Here is a 17,855-nt window from a genome sequence, read left to right as displayed (position 1 = left end):
GCAGCTGTGACTGTGTTTATCTGTGAGGGTTTGAGCAGTGGTGACTGTGTGATCTGTTAGAGCAGTGGTGACTGTGTCTATCTGTTAGAGCAGAGGTGACTGTGTGTATCTGTTAGAGCAGTGGTGACTGTGTCTATCTGTTAGAGCAGTGGTGACTGTGTGTATCTGTTAGAGCAGTGGTGACTGTGTGTATCTGTTAGAGCAGTGGTGACTGTGTCTATCTTATAGAGCAGTGGTGACTGTGTGTATCTGTTAGAGTAGTGGTGACTGTGTTTATCTCTTAGAGCAGCTGTGACTGTGTTTATCTGTGAGGGTTTGAGTAGTGGTGACTGTGTATATCTGTTAGAACAGTGGTGACTGTGTGTATGTTTTAGAGCAGTGGTGACTGTGTGTATCTATGAGGGTTAGAGCAGTGGTGACTGTGTGTATCAGTGAGGGTTAGAGCAGTGGTGACTGTGTGTATGTTTTAGAGCAGTGGTGACTGTGTGTATCTGTGAGGGTTAGAGCAGTGGTGACTGTGTGTATCTATTAGAGGAGTGGTGACTGTGTGTATCTGTTAGAGCAGTGTTGACTGTGTGTATCTGTTAGAGCAGTGGTGACTGTGTGTATATGTTAGAGCAGTGGTGACTGTGTGAATCTGTTAAAGCAGTGGTGACTGTGTGTATCTGTGAGGGTTAGAGCAGAGGTGACTGTGTGTATCTGTTAGAGCAGGGGTGACTGCGTGTATCTGTTAGAGTAGTGGTGAATGTGTGTATCTATTAGAGTGGGGTTGACTGTGTGTATATGTTAGAGCAGTGGTGACTGTGTGTATCTATTAGAGCAGTGGTGACTGTGTGTATCTGTTAGAGCAGTGGTGACTGTGTGTATCTGTGAGGGTTAGAGCAGAGGTGACTGTGTGTATCTGTTAGAGCAGTGGTGACTGTGTGGATCTGTTAGAGCAGTGGTGACTGTGTGTATCTGTTAGTGCAGTGGTGACTGTGTGTATCTGTGAGGGTTAGAGTAGTGGTGACTGTGTGTATCTGTTAGAGCAGAGATGACTGTGTGTATCTGTGAGGGTTAGAGCAGCGGTGACTGTGTGTATCTGTGAGGGTTAGAGCAGAGGTGACTGTGTGTATCTGTTAGAGCAGTGGTGACTGTGTGTATCTGTTAGAGCAGAGGTGACTGTGTGCATCTGTGAGGGTTAGAGCAGAGGTGACTGTGTGTATCTGTTAGAGCAGTGGTGACTGTGTGTATCTGTGAGGGTTAGAGCAGTGGTGACTGTGTGTATCTGTTTGAGCAGTGGTGACTGTGTGGATCTGTTAGAGCAGTGGTGACTGTGTGTATCTGTTAGAGCAGTGGTGACTGTGTGTATCTGTGAGGGTTAGAGTAGTGGTGACTGTGTGTATCTGTGAGAGCAGTGGTGACTGTGTGTATCTGATAGAGCAGTTGTGAATGTGTGTATATGTGAGGGTTAGAACAGTGGTGACTGTGTGTATCTGTGAGGGTTAGAGCAAATGTAACTGTGTGTATCAGTTAGAGCAGATGTAACTGTGTGTATCTGTTAGAGCAGTGGTGACTGTGTTTATCTGTTAGAGCAGTGGTGACTGTGTGTATCTATTAGAGCAGTGGTGACTGTGTGTATCTGTTAGAGCAGTGGTGACTGTATATATCTGATAGAGCAGTGGTGACTGTGTGTATCTGTTAGAACAGTGGTGACTGTGTGTATCCATTAGAGGAGTGGTGACTTTGTGGATCTGTTAGAGCAGTGGTGACTGTGTGTATGTTAGAGCAGTGGTGACTGTGTGTATCTATTAGAGCAGTGGTGACTGTGTGTATCTGTGAGGGTTAGAGCAGAGGTGACTGTGTGTATCTGTTAGAGCAGAGGTGACTATGTGTATCTGTTAGAGCAGGAGTGACTGCGTGTATCTGTTAGAGTAGTGGTGAATGTGTGTATCTATTAGAGTGGTGGTGACTGTGTGTATATGTTAGAGCAGTGGTGAATGTGTGTATCTATTAGAGCAGTGGTGACTGTGTGTATCTGTTAGAGCAGTGGTGACTGTGTGTATCTGTGAGGGTTAGAGCAGTGGTGACTGTGTGTATCTGTTTGAGCAGTGGTGACTGTGTGGATCTGTTAGAGCAGTGGTGACTGTGTGTATCTGTTAGAGCAGAGGTGACTGTGTGTATCTGTGAGGGTTAGAGCAGCGGTGACTGTGTGTATCTGTGAGGGTTAGAGCAGAGGTGACTGTGTGTATCTGTTAGAGCAGTGGTGACTGTGTGTATCTGTTAGAGCATAGGTGACTGTGTGCATCTGTGAGGGTTAGAGCAGAGGTGACTGTGTGTATCTGTTAGAGCAGTGGTGACTGTGTGTATCTGTGAGGGTTAGAGCAGTGGTGACTGTGTGTATCTGTTTGAGCAGTGGTGACTGTGTGGATCTGTTAGAGCAGTGGTGACTGTGTGTATCTGTTAGAGCAGTGGTGACTGTGTGTATCTGTGAGGGTTAGAGTAGTGGTGACTGTGTGTATCTGTGAGAGCAGTGGTGACTGTGTGTATCTGTTAGAGCAGTTGTGAATGTGTGTATCTGTGAGGGTTAGAGTAGTGTTGACTGTGTGTATATGTGAGGGTTAGAACAGTGGTGACTGTGTGTATCTGTGAAGGTTAGAGCAAATGTAACTGTGTGTATCAGTTAGAGCAGATGTAACTGTGTGTATCTGTTAGAGCAGTGGTGACTGTGTGTATCTGATAGAGCAGTGGTGACTGTGTGTATCTGATAGAGCAGTGGTGACTGTGTGTATCTGTTAGAGCAGAGGTGACTGTGTGTATCTGATAGAGCAGTGGTGACTGTGGGTATCTGTTAGAGCAGTGGTGACTGTGTGTATCTGTTAGAGTAGTGGTCACTGTTTGTATCTGTGAAGGTTAGAGTAGTGGTGACTGTGTGTATATCTGAGGGTTAGTGCAGTGGTGACTGTGTGTATCTGTTAGAGCAGTGGTGACTGTGTGTATCTGTGAGCGTTAGAGCAGTGGTGACTGTGTGTATCTGTTAGAGCAGAGGTGACTGTGTGTATCTGTTAGTGCAGTGGTGACTGTGTGTATCTGTTAGAGCAGAGGTGACTGTGTGTATCTGTTCGAGCAGTGGTGACTGTGTCTATCTGTTAGAGCAGTGGTGACTGTGTGTATCTGTTAGAGCAGTGGTGACTGTGTTTATCTGTGAGGGTTTGAGCAGTGGTGACTGTGTGATCTGTTAGAGCAGTGGTGACTGTGTCTATCTGTTAGAGCAGAGGTGACTGTGTGTATCTGTTAGAGCAGTGGTGACTGTGTCTATCTGTTAGAGCAGTGGTGACTGTGTGTATCTGTTAGAGCAGTGGTGACTGTGTCTATCTTATAGAGCAGTGGTGACTGTGTGTATCTGTTAGAGTAGTGGTGACTGTGTTTATCTCTTAGAGCAGCTGTGACTGTGTTTATCTGTGAGGGTTTGAGTAGTGGTGACTGTGTATATCTGTTAGAACAGTGGTGACTGTGTGTATGTTTTAGAGCAGTGGTGACTGTGTGTATCTATGAGGGTTAGAGCAGTGGTGACTGTGTGTATCAGTGAGGGTTAGAGCAGTGGTGACTGTGTGTATGTTTTAGAGCAGTGGTGACTGTGTGTATCTGTGAGGGTTAGAGCAGTGGTGACTGTGTGTATCTATTAGAGGAGTGGTGACTGTGTGTATCTGTTAGATTAGTGTTGACTGTGTGTATCTGTTAGAGCAGTGGTGACTGTGTGTATATGTTAGAGCAGTGGTGACTGTGTGAATCTGTTAGAGCAGTGGTGACTGTGTATATCTGTGAGGGTTAGAGCAGTGGTGACTGTGTGTATCTGTTAGAGCAGTGGTGACTTTGTGTATCTGTTAGAGCAGTGGTGACTGTGTGTATCTATTAGAGCAGTGGTGACTGTGTGTATCTGTTAGAGCAGTGTTGACTGTGTGTATCTGTGAGGGTTAGAGCAGTGGTGACTGTGTGTATCTATTAGAGGAGTGGTGACTGTGTGTATCTGTTAGAGCAGTGTTGACTGTGTGTATCTGTTAGAGCAGTGGTGACTGTGTGTATATGTTAGAGTAGTGGTGACTGTGTGAATCTGTTAGAGCAGTGGTGACTGTGTATATCTGTGAGGGTTAGAGCAGTGGTGACTGTGTTTATCTGTTAGAGCAGTGGTGACTGTGTGTATCTGTTAGAGTAGTGGTGACTGTGTGTATCTGTTAGAACAGTGGTGACTGTGTGTATCTGTGACGGTTAGAGCATATGTAACTGTGTGTATCTGTTAGAGCAGTGGTGACTGTGTGTATCTGTTAGAGCAGTGGTGACTGTGTGTATCTGTTAGAGCAGTGGTGACTGTGTGTATCTGTGAGGGTTAGAGCAGTGGTGACTGTGTTTATATCTTAGAGCAGTGGTGACTATGTTTATCTGTTAGAGCAGGGGTGACTGTCTGTATCTGTTAGAGTATTGGTGACTGTGTGTATCTGTGAGGGTTAGAGCAGTGGTATCTGTGTGTATCTATTAGATCAGTGGTGACTGTGTGTATCTGTTAGAGCAGAGGTGACTATGTGTATCTGTTAGAGCAGGGGTGACTGTGTGTATCTGTTAGAGTAGTGGTGAATGTGTGTATCTATTAGAGTGGTGGTGACTGTGTGTATATGTTAGAGCAGTGGTGACTGTGTGTATCTATTAGAGCAGTGGTGACTATGTGTATCTGTTAGAGCAGTGGTGACTGTGTGTATCTGTGAGGGTTAGAGCAGTGGTGACTGTGTTTATATCTTAGAGCAGTGGTGACTGTGTTTATCTGTTAGAGCAGTGGTGACTGTCTGTATCTGTTAGAGTATTGGTGACTGTGTGTATCTGTGAGGGTTAGAGCAGTGGTATCTGTGTGTATCTATTAGATCAGTGGTGACTGTGTGTATCTCTTAGAGCAGTGGTGACTCTGTGTATCTGTGAAGACAGTGGTTACTCTGTGTATCTGTGAAGACAGTGGTGACTCTGTGTATCTGTGAAGACAGTGGTGACTGTGTATATCTGTGATTTTTACAGCAGTGGTGACTGTGTGTATCTGTGAAGACAGTGGTGACTCTGTGTATCTGTGAAGACAGTGGTGACTGTGTATATCTGTGATTTTTACAGCAGCGGTGACTGTGTGTATCTATTAGAGCAGTGGTGACTGTGTGTATCTGTTAGAGCAGTGGTGACTGTGTGTATCTGTGAAGGTTAGACCAGTGGTGACTGTGTGTATCTTTGAGGGTTAGAGCAGTGGTGTCTGTGTGTATCTTTGAGAGTTAGAGCAGTGGTGACTGTGTGTATCTGTTAGAGCAGTGGTAACTGTGTGTATATATTAGAGCAGTGGTGACTGTGTGTATCTGTTAGAGCAGTGGTGACTGTGTGTATCTATTAGAGCAGTGGTGACTGTGTGTATCTGTTAGAGCAGTGGTGACTGTGTGTATCTGTGAAGGTTAGACCAGTGGTGACTGTGTGTATCTTTGAGGGTTAGAGCAGTGGTGACTGTGTTTATATCTTAGAGCAGTGGTGACTGTGTTTATCTGTTAGAGCAGTGGTGACTGTCTGTATCTGTTAGAGTATTGGTGACTGTGTGTATCTGTGAGGGTTAGAGCAGTGGTATCTGTGTGTATCTATTAGATCAGTGGTGACTGTGTGTATCTCTTAGAGCAGTGGTGACTCTGTGTATCTGTGAAGACAGTGGTTACTCTGTGTATCTGTGAAGACAGTGGTGACTCTGTGTATCTGTGAAGACAGTGGTGACTGTGTATATCTGTGATTTTTACAGCAGTGGTGACTGTGTGTATCTGTGAAGACAGTGGTGACTCTGTGTATCTGTGAAGACAGTGGTGACTGTGTATATCTGTGATTTTTACAGCAGCGGTGACTGTGTGTATCTATTAGAGCAGTGGTGACTGTGTGTATCTGTTAGAGCAGTGGTGACTGTGTGTATCTGTGAAGGTTAGACCAGTGGTGACTGTGTGTATCTTTGAGGGTTAGAGCAGTGGTGTCTGTGTGTATCTTTGAGAGTTAGAGCAGTGGTGACTGTGTGTATCTGTTAGAGCAGTGGTAACTGTGTGTATATATTAGAGCAGTGGTGACTGTGTGTATCTGTTAGAGCAGAGGTGACTGTGTGTATCTGTTAGTGCAGTGGTGACTGTGTGTATCTGTTAGAGCAGAGGTGACTGTGTGTATCTGTTCGAGCAGTGGTGACTGTGTGTATCTGTTAGAGCAGTGGTGACTGTGTTTATCTGTGAGGGTTTGAGCAGTGGTGACTGTGTGATCTGTTAGAGCAGTGGTGACTGTGTCTATCTGTTAGAGCAGAGGTGACTGTGTGTATCTGTTAGAGCAGTGGTGACTGTGTCTATCTGTTAGAGCAGTGGTGACTGTGTGTATCTGTTAGAGCAGTGGTGACTGTGTGTATCTGTTAGAGCAGTGGTGACTGTGTCTATCTTATAGAGCAGTGGTGACTGTGTGTATCTGTTAGAGTAGTGGTGACTGTGTTTATCTCTTAGAGCAGCTGTGACTGTGTTTATCTGTGAGGGTTTGAGTAGTGGTGACTGTGTATATCTGTTAGAACAGTGGTGACTGTGTGTATGTTTTAGAGCAGTGGTGACTGTGTGTATCTATGAGGGTTAGAGCAGTGGTGACTGTGTGTATCAGTGAGGGTTAGAGCAGTGGTGACTGTGTGTATGTTTTAGAGCAGTGGTGACTGTGTGTATCTGTGAGGGTTAGAGCAGTGGTGACTGTGTGTATCTATTAGAGGAGTGGTGACTGTGTGTATCTGTTAGATTAGTGTTGACTGTGTGTATCTGTTAGAGCAGTGGTGACTGTGTGTATATGTTAGAGCAGTGGTGACTGTGTGAATCTGTTAGAGCAGTGGTGACTGTGTATATCTGTGAGGGTTAGAGCAGTGGTGACTGTGTGTATCTGTTAGAGCAGTGGTGACTTTGTGTATCTGTTAGAGCAGTGGTGACTGTGTGTATCTATTAGAGCAGTGGTGACTGTGTGTATCTGTTAGAGCAGTGTTGACTGTGTGTATCTGTGAGGGTTAGAGCAGTGGTGACTGTGTGTATCTATTAGAGGAGTGGTGACTGTGTGTATCTGTTAGAGCAGTGTTGACTGTGTGTATCTGTTAGAGCAGTGGTGACTGTGTGTATATGTTAGAGTAGTGGTGACTGTGTGAATCTGTTAGAGCAGTGGTGACTGTGTATATCTGTGAGGGTTAGAGCAGTGGTGACTGTGTTTATCTGTTAGAGCAGTGGTGACTGTGTGTATCTGTTAGAGTAGTGGTGACTGTGTGTATCTGTTAGAACAGTGGTGACTGTGTGTATCTGTGACGGTTAGAGCATATGTAACTGTGTGTATCTGTTAGAGCAGTGGTGACTGTGTGTATCTGTTAGAGCAGTGGTGACTGTGTGTATCTGTTAGAGCAGTGGTGACTGTGTGTATCTGTGAGGGTTAGAGCAGTGGTGACTGTGTTTATATCTTAGAGCAGTGGTGACTATGTTTATCTGTTAGAGCAGGGGTGACTGTCTGTATCTGTTAGAGTATTGGTGACTGTGTGTATCTGTGAGGGTTAGAGCAGTGGTATCTGTGTGTATCTATTAGATCAGTGGTGACTGTGTGTATCTGTTAGAGCAGAGGTGACTATGTGTATCTGTTAGAGCAGGGGTGACTGTGTGTATCTGTTAGAGTAGTGGTGAATGTGTGTATCTATTAGAGTGGTGGTGACTGTGTGTATATGTTAGAGCAGTGGTGACTGTGTGTATCTATTAGAGCAGTGGTGACTGTGTGTATCTGTTAGAGCAGTGGTGACTGTGTGTATCTGTGAGGGTTAGAGCAGTGGTGACTGTGTTTATATCTTAGAGCAGTGGTGACTGTGTTTATCTGTTAGAGCAGTGGTGACTGTCTGTATCTGTTAGAGTATTGGTGACTGTGTGTATCTGTGAGGGTTAGAGCAGTGGTATCTGTGTGTATCTATTAGATCAGTGGTGACTGTGTGTATCTCTTAGAGCAGTGGTGACTCTGTGTATCTGTGAAGACAGTGGTTACTCTGTGTATCTGTGAAGACAGTGGTGACTCTGTGTATCTGTGAAGACAGTGGTGACTGTGTATATCTGTGATTTTTACAGCAGTGGTGACTGTGTGTATCTGTGAAGACAGTGGTGACTCTGTGTATCTGTGAAGACAGTGGTGACTGTGTATATCTGTGATTTTTACAGCAGCGGTGACTGTGTGTATCTATTAGAGCAGTGGTGACTGTGTGTATCTGTTAGAGCAGTGGTGACTGTGTGTATCTGTGAAGGTTAGACCAGTGGTGACTGTGTGTATCTTTGAGGGTTAGAGCAGTGGTGTCTGTGTGTATCTTTGAGAGTTAGAGCAGTGGTGACTGTGTGTATCTGTTAGAGCAGTGGTGACTGTGTGTATCTATTAGAGCAGTGGTGACTGTGTGTATCTGTTAGAGCAGTGGTGACTGTGTGTATCTGTGAAGGTTAGACCAGTGGTGACTGTGTGTATCTTTGAGGGTTAGAGCAGTGGTGTCTGTGTGTATCTTTGAGAGTTAGAGCAGTGGTGACTGTGTGTATCTGTTAGAGCAGTGGTAACTGTGTGTATATATTAGAGCAGTGGTGACTGTGTGTATCCATTAGAGCAGTGGTGACTGTGTGTATCTATTAGAGCAGTGGTGACTGTGTGTATCTGTTAGAGCAGTGGTGACTGTGTGTATCTGTTAGAGCAGTGGTGACTGTGTTTATCTGTTAGAGCAGTGGTGACTGTGTGTATCTGTGAAGACAGTTGTGACTGTGTGTAACTGTGAGGGTTAGAGCAGTGGTGACTGTGTGTATCTGTGAAGACAGTGGTGACTGTGTGTATCTGTGAGGTCAATGGTGTATAAGTGGGGCATGTCCTTAGTGACTAACATATCAAGCCTCATAAATGAAGCAAATAACATGCCTCTTAAATGGTTGGGCAACATCATCGATGGGGCTGTTGTGGAGCGGGTCGAGAGTGTCAATATCCTCGTTGTCCACACCAATATGGAATTAAAATGGTCCACACACATCCAAACAGCACATCACATGCCTCTTTCCCCTCAGGAGGCTGAAAAGTGTGTCATGGGCCCTCAGATCTCTAAAGAATTCTACAGCTGCCCCATTGAGAACATCTTGACTGGCTACGTCACAGCTTGGTATGGCAACTGCAAGGTGCCCGACCGTAAAGCGCTACAGAAGGTGGTGAGTACGGCACAGTATGTCACTGGGGCCGAGCTCCCTGCCATCCAGGACCTCTATACCAGGCGGTGTCAGAGACTCCAGCCACCCAAGCCATAGACAGGTCTTTCTGCTACTGTTCTCTCTGCTACCGCACGGCAAGCTGTTCCAGTGCACCAAGTCTGGAACCAACATATATAAAGCAGCATAACAAGCTGCTCAGTTGAAGCAGATGCTAATCTACAGAACTGTTTTGCTAGCACAGACTGGTATTTGTTCCTGGATTCCTCCAATGGCATTGTGGAGTACACCACATCAGTCATTGACTTCATCAATAAGTACATCGATGACGTAGTCCCCACAGTGACTGTACGTACATACCCCAACCAGAAACCATGGATTTCAGGCAACATCCGCACTGAGCTAAAGGGTAGCTGCTGCTTTCAAGGAGAGGGACTCTAACCCGGAAGCTTATAAGAAATCCTGTTATGCCATCCAACGAACCATCAAACAGGCAATACAGTGTCAATACAAGACTAAGATCGAAACGTACTACACCGGTTCTGAAGGATGTGGCAGAGCTTGAAAACTATTACAGACAACAAAGGGAAGCACAGCCGAGAGCTGCCCAGTGACACGAGCCTACCTGACGAGCTAAATTACTTCTATGCTCGCTTTGAGGCAGGTAACAATGAAACATGCATGAGAGCATCAGCTGTTCCGGATGACTGTGTGTCTGCTTAAAACATGTTGGTATTACAGACTCAGACAGGGAGAGGTTGAAAATGTCAGTGAAGACACTAGGACAGTCGGTACGGTCATGCTCGGAGTACACATCCTGGTAATCACAGAGAGCGTGATCACACCATAGTCCCTGTGCCCAAGAACACTAAGGTAACCTGCCTAAATGACTACCAACCTGTGGCACTCAGGTCTTTTGCCATGAAGTGCTTTGTAAGGCAAGTTATGGCTCACATCAACACCATTAACCCAGAAACCCTAGACCCAATCAATTTGCATATCGCCCCAACAGATCTACAGATGATGAAATCTCTTGCACTCCACACTGCCCTTTCCCACCTGGACAAAAGGAACACCTATGTGAGAATGCTATTCATTGACTACAGCTCAGTGTTCAACACCATTATGTCCTCAAAGCTCTTTACTAAGCTAAGGATCCTGGGACTAAACACCTCTCTCTGCAACTGGATCCTGGACTTCCTGACGGGCCGCCCCCAGGTGGTAAGGGTAGGTAACATCACATCTGCTGCGCTGACCTTCCACATGGGGGCCCCTCAGGGGTGTGTACTTAGGTCCCTCCTGTACTCCCTGTTCACTCATGACTGCATGGTTAGGCACGACTCCAACACCATAATTAAGTTTGCAGATGACAAAACAGTGGTAGGCCTGATCACTGACAACGACGAGACAGCCTGTAGGGAGGAGGTCAGAGACCTGGCCGTGTGGTGCCAGGACAACAACCTCTCCTTCAATGTGATCAAGACAAAGGAGATGATTGTGGAACACAGGAAAAGGAGGACTCAGCACGCCCCCATTCTAATTGACAGGGCTGAAGTGGAGCAGGTTGAGAGTTTCAAGTTCCTTGGTGTCCACATCACCAACAAACTAACATGGTCCAAACACACCAAGACCGTTGTGAAGAGGGCACGACAAAACCTATTTCCCCTCAAGAGACTGAAAAGATTTGGCATGGGTCCTCAGATCTTCAAAAGGTTCTACAGCTGCACCATCGTGGTTGCATCACTGCCTGGTAGGGCAACTGCTTGGCCTCAGACAGCGAGACACTACAAAGGGTAATGTGTACGGCCCAGTGCATCACTGGGGCCAAGCTTCCTGCCATCCAGGACCTCTATACCAGTCGGACCTGTATACCCGGCTGATGTCAGAGGAAGGCCCTAAAAATTGTCAAAGACTTCAGCCACCCTGGTCATAGACTGTTCTCTCTGTAAAGGAGCACCAATTCTAGGTCCAGGATGTTTCAAAACAGCTTCTACCCCCAAGCCATAAGACTCCTAAACATCTAATCAAATGGCTACCCAGACTATTTGCATTGCCCCCCCACTCCCTCTTTTACGCTGCTGCTAATCTCTAATCTCTGCTCATCTCTGTTATTATCTATGGTCACTTTAATAACTCTACCTACATGTATTACCACAATTACCTCAACTAACCAGTGGCCCAGCACATTGACTGTGTACTGTTACCACCTGTATATAGCATTGCTATTGTTATTTTACTGCTGCTCTTTAATTATTTGTTACTTTTATTTCTTATTTTTGTAGCTATTTTTCATAAAACTGAATTGTTGGTTAAGGGCTTGTAAGTAAGCATTTCACTGTGAGGTCTACACCTGTTGTATTCGGCGCATGTGACAAATACAATTTGATTTGACCCCCAAGCTAGACAAGGCTGCTAAATAGCTAATAAAATGGCTACCCGGTGCTACTGCATTGACCCTTTTTTAAAAAGTAACTCTCTTGCACTGACTGTGTGCACACACTGGACTCTACCCACACACTGGACTCTACCCACACACTGGACTCTACCCACACACTGGACTCTACCCACACACTGGACTCTACCCAAACACTGGACCCTACCCACACACTGGACTCTACCCACACACTGGACTACCCACACACTGGACTCTACCCAAACACTGGACCCTACCCACACACTGGACTCTACCCACACACTGGACTCTACCCACACTCAGGACTCTACCCACACTCAGGACTCTACCCACACACTGGACTCTACCCACACACTGGACTCTACCCACACACTGGACTCTACCCACACACTGGACCCTACCCAAACACTGGACTCTACCCAAACACTGGACTCTACCCACACACTGGACTCTACCCACACACTGGACTCTACCCACACACTGGACTCTACCCACACACTGGACTCTACCCACACACTGGACCCTACCCAAACACTGGACTCTACCCACACACTGGACTCTACCCACACACTGGACTCTACCCACACACTGGACTCTACCCACACACTGGACTCTACCCACACACTGGACTCTACCCACACACTGGACCCTACCCAAACACTGGACTCTACCCACACACCGGACTCTACCCACACTCAGGACTCTACCCACACTCAGGACTCTAACCACACCTGACTCTACTCACACTCAGGACTCTACCCACACACTGGACTCTACCCACACACTGGACTCTACCCACACACTGGACTCTACCCACACACTGGACTCTACCCACACACTGGACTCTACCCACACACTGGACTCTACCCACAGTATACTGCTGTTACTGTCTATTATCTATCCTTTACCCCTACCTACAGTACACTGCTCTTACTGTCTATTATCTATCCTTTACCCCTACCTACAGTACACTGCTTTTACTGTCTATTATCTATCCTTTACCCCTTCCTGTCACGTTCTGACCTTAATTATTTTGTTATGTCTTTATTTTAGAATGGTCAGGATGTGACATGGGTGGGTTGTCTATGTTCGTTTTTCTATGTTGTGTTTTGAGTTTGGCCTGGTATGGTTCTCAATCAGAGGCAGGTGTCGTTAGTTGTCTCTGATTGAGAATCATACTTAGTTAGCCTTTTTCCACCTGTGTTTCGTGGCTGTTTATTTTCTGTTCTCTGTTTGTATTTCACCGTTCAGGACCGTTTTCGTTTCATTCTCGTGTATTGTTGTTTTTGTTCATTTCCATTAAAAGAGAATATGAATACTTAGCACGCTGCACCTTGGACCTCCTCTCTCTCTCCCAACGATGAGCGTTACACTACCTACAGTATAATGCTGCTACTGTCTATTATCTATCCTTTACCCCTACCTACAGTATACTGCTGTTACTGTCTATTATCTATCCTTTATCCCTACCTACAGTATACTGCTGTTACTGTCTATTATCTATCCTTTATCCCTACCTACAGTATACTGCTGTTACTGTCTATTATCTATCCTTTACCCCTACCTACAGTATACTGTTGTTACTGTCTATTATCTATCCTTTACCCCTACCTACAGTATACTGCTGCTACTGTCTATTATCTATCCTTTACCCCTACCTACAGTATACTGCTGCTACTGTCTATTATCTATCCTTTACCCCTACCTACAGTATACTGCTGTTACTATCTATTATCTATCCTGTTGTCTAGTCACTTTACCCCTACATATATGTATATAGCTACCTGAATGACCTCGTACTCCTGCACATCTACTCCCTGTATATTGCCATGTTGTACCTGTTGTACCATGTTGTACCTGGTACCTGGTACTCCCTGTATATAACCATGTTATTACCAGGTACTTCCTGTATATAGCCATGTTATTACCTTCCTGTATATAGCCATGTTATTACCTTCCTGTATATAGCCATGTCATTACCTGGTACTCCCTGTATATAGCCATGTTATTACCTGATACTTCCTGTATATAGCCATGTTATTACCTGGTACTCCCTGTATATAGCTGTGTTGTTACCTCCCTGCATATAGCCATGTTATTCCCTGGTACTCCCTGTATATAGCCATGTTATTACCTGGTACTCCCTGTATATAGCCATGTTATTACCTGATACTCCCGGTATATAACCATGTTATTACCTGGTACTCCCAGTATATAGCCATGATATTACCTGGTACTCCCTGTATATAACCATGTTATTACCTGGTACTCCCTGTATATAGAAATGTTATTACCTGGTACTCCCTGTATATAGCCATGTTATTACCTGGTACTCCCTGTATATAGCCATGTTATTACCTGGTACTCCCTGTATATAGCCATGTTATTACCTGGTACTCCCTGTATATAGCCATGTTATTACCTGGTACTCCCTGTATATAGCCATGTTATTACCTGGTACTCCCTGTATATAGCTATGTTTCTGAGGACAAGGTCACAAGGAGCTAAATGAAGGTCAGATAGGAGAGGTCTGTTGATCAGTAGAGTATCTGATTGATGGTTGTTGCTGTCTGTTGTAATACTCCAGCCAAATACATAAAGCTTCTCAAAGCAGAAATGCTGATTCAGGATCAAGTATATGGACAGTGTGCACCTGATCCTACACCAGCACTCCTTCTCTAAGATACCTGATACATACGGTCTCTCCTGAGGTCCTTTCTGAGGACAGATAGATGTGACTGTCTGGCTGGGTCCTTTCTGAGGACAGATAGATGTGACTGCCTGGCTGGGTCCTTTCTGAGGACAGATAGATGTGACTGCCTGGTTGGGTTTTTCGTAGGAGGCTTGATGTTTCCGTCTCTCCTAGCGATCCATGTTACACATCACAACTGTGGAGCTGGACTCTGCCTCCTGTCATCACAGGACACTGTCTGTCTGTCTGTCTGTCTGTCTGTCTGTCTGTCTGTCTGTCTGTCTGTCTGTCTGTCTGTCTGTCTGGATTCATGCTGCTGGACTCTGACTGACCTTTATTGTAACTGGTCTTGCTACACTCACGCACATCAAGTGTGTGTTTTGGTGAAGTTGGAGGTGAAGTTTGTATCACATCCAATACAACAATCACAATACAACAATCACATTTTTTTTTAATCATCTCTTAACAGATCATAAAGATCAGACACCACCACATGAAATAGATGTTTACTTCACAACAACTCTCTGGCCTCACCAGCCTCCCTCCTCTCCTCTCCTCCTCTCCTTTCCTCCTCTCCTCTCCTCTCCTCCTCTCCTCCTCCTCCTCTCCTCCTCTTCTCCTCCTCCTCTCCTTTCCTCCCTTCTCTCCTCTCCTCTCCTCCTCCTCCTCTCCTTTCCTCCCTCCCTCCTCTCCTCTCCTTTCCTCCCTCCTCTCCTCTCCTCCTCTCCTCCTCCTTCTCTCCTTTCTTCCCTCCTCTCCTCTCCTCTCATTTCCTACTCACTACACTAAAATATCCTGAACAGTACCCTTTATCCATGTCCATAATGGCCTGGTGTTTACCGGAAATCTTCATTTATCCATTTACCTGGAAATAATCAGGCATCTGTCCATCTAACCAAGCCGATCACGTCCTCAGAAGCTGCTCGTCTATTTATGGAATGCCTATTAAAAGGTTAAGTTGTAGCTGGTCTCATGCCAAATACAAGGAGTATCTCTGTAGTAGGATTATGTACTGTGTTGCTCTGAAAGCCTACTTATGTATGAATGGAATATTTGAATGGAACCGCTGAATGGAACAGCTGAATGGAACAGCTGAATGGAACAGCTGAATGGAACCGCTGAATGGAACCGCTGAATGGAACAGCTAATGTGTATAGACATGTAGTTCGAGGTTGTCAGTTAATTATGGCTTCAACATTCCAAGACAACAGTTCTAATCTTCTTAGTGTTGTACAGACAGGAAGCGCAGGGACAGAAATAGACTGTAGGCTTTCAGGAAACAGAATGAATGGCTGCCAACACACAGATTAATATATGTACGAAACAGCCAGGTCCCTCCACTACAGATAGTACAGCCAGGTCTCTCCACTACAGATAGTACAGCCAGGTCCCTCCACTACAGATAGTACAGCCAGGTCCCTCCCCTACAGATAGTACAGCCAGGTCCCTCCCCTACAGATAGTATAGCCAGGTCCCTCCCCTACAGATAGTACAGCCAGGTCCCTCCCCTACAGATAGTACAGCCAGGTCCCTCCCCTACAGATAGTACAGCCAGGTCCCTCCACTACAGATAGTGCAGCCAGGTCCCTCCACTTCAGATACTAATAGATATAGTACAGCCAGGTCCCTCCCCTACAGATAGTACAGCCAGGTCCCTCCCCTACAGATAGTACAGCCAGGTCCCTCCACTTCAGATACTAATAGATATAGTACAGCCAGGTCCCTCCCCTACAGATAGTACAGCCAGGTCCCTCCCCTACAGATAGTACAGCCAAGTCCCTCCACTACAGATAGTACAGCCAGGTCCCTCCCCTACAGATAGTACAGCCAGGTCCCTCCCCTACAGATAGTACAGCCAGGTCCCTCCCCTACAGATAGTATAGCCAGGTCCCTCCCCTACAGATAGTACAGCCAGGTCCCTCCCCTACAGATAGTACAGCCAGGTCCCTCCCCTACAGATAGTACAGCCAAGTCCCTCCACTACAGATAGTGCAGCCAGGTCCCTCCACTTCAGATACTAATAGATATAGTACAGCCAGGTCCCTCCCCTACAGATAGTACAGCCAGGTCCCTCCCCTACAGATAGTACAGCCAGGTCCCTCCACTACAGATAGTACAGCCAGGTCCCTCCACTACAGATAGTGCAGCCAGGTCCCTCCACTACAGATACTAATAGACATAGTACAGCCAGGTACCTCCACTACAGATACTAATATATATAGTACAGCCAGGTCCCTCCACTACAGATACTAATATATATAGTACAGCCAGGTACCTCCACTACAGATACTAATAGATATAGTACAGCCAGGTCCCTCCACTACAGATACTAATAGATATAGTACAGCCAGGTCCCTCCACTACAGATACTAATAGATATAGTACAGCCAGGTACCTCCACTACAGATAATAATCGATATAGTACAGCCAGGTCCCTCCACTACAGATACTAATAGATATAGTACAGCCAGGTCCCTCCACTACAGATACTAATATATATAGTACAGCCAGGTACCTCCACTACAGATACTAATAGATATAGTACAGCCAGGTCCCTCCACTACAGATACTAATAGATATAGTACAGCAAGGTCCCTCCACTACAGATACTAATAGATATAGTACAGCCAGGTCCCTCCACTACAGATACTAATAGATATAGTACAGCCAGGTACCTCCACTACAGATACTAATAGATATAGTACAGCCAGGTCCCTCCACTACAGATACTAATAGATATAGTACAGCCAGGTCCCTCCACTACAGATACTAATAGATATAGTACAGCCAGGTCCCTCCACTACAGATACTAATAGATATAGTACAGCCAGGTCCCTCCACTACAGATACTAATAGATATAGTACAGCCAGGTCCCTCCACTACAGATACTAATAGATATAGTACAGCCAGGTCCCTCCACTACAGATACTAATAGATATAGTACAGCCAGGTCCCTCCACTACAGATACTAATAGATATAGTACAGCCAGGTCCCTCCACTACAGATACTAATAGATATAGTGCAGCCAGGTCCCTCCACTACAGATACTAATAGATATAGTACAGCCAGGTCCCTCCACTACAGATACTAATAGATATAGTACAGCCAGGTCCCTCCACTACAGATACTAATAGATATAGTACAGCCAGGTCCCTCCACTACAGATACTAATAGATATAGTACAGCCAGGTCCCTCCACTACAGATACTAATAGATATAGTACAGCCAGGTCCCTCCACTACAGATACTAATAGATATAGTACAGCCAGGTCCCTCCACTACAGATACTAATAGATATAGTACAGCCAGGTCCCTCCACTACAGATACTAATAGATATAGTACAGCCAGGTCCCTCCACTACAGATACTAATAGATATAGTACAGCCAGGTCCCTCCACTACAGATACTTATAGATATAGTACAGCCAGGTCCCTCCACTACAGATACTAATAGATATAGTACAGCCAGGTCCCTCCACTACAGATACTAATAGATATAGTACAGCCAGGTCCCTCCA

Source organism: Oncorhynchus mykiss, chromosome 8 (assembly GCF_013265735.2).
Source record: "Oncorhynchus mykiss isolate Arlee chromosome 8, USDA_OmykA_1.1, whole genome shotgun sequence".
In the NCBI taxonomy this organism is placed as follows: Eukaryota; Metazoa; Chordata; class Actinopteri; order Salmoniformes; family Salmonidae; genus Oncorhynchus; species Oncorhynchus mykiss.
The sequence above is the reverse complement of the archived record's forward strand: the minus strand, read 5'-3'. Positions refer to the sequence as shown.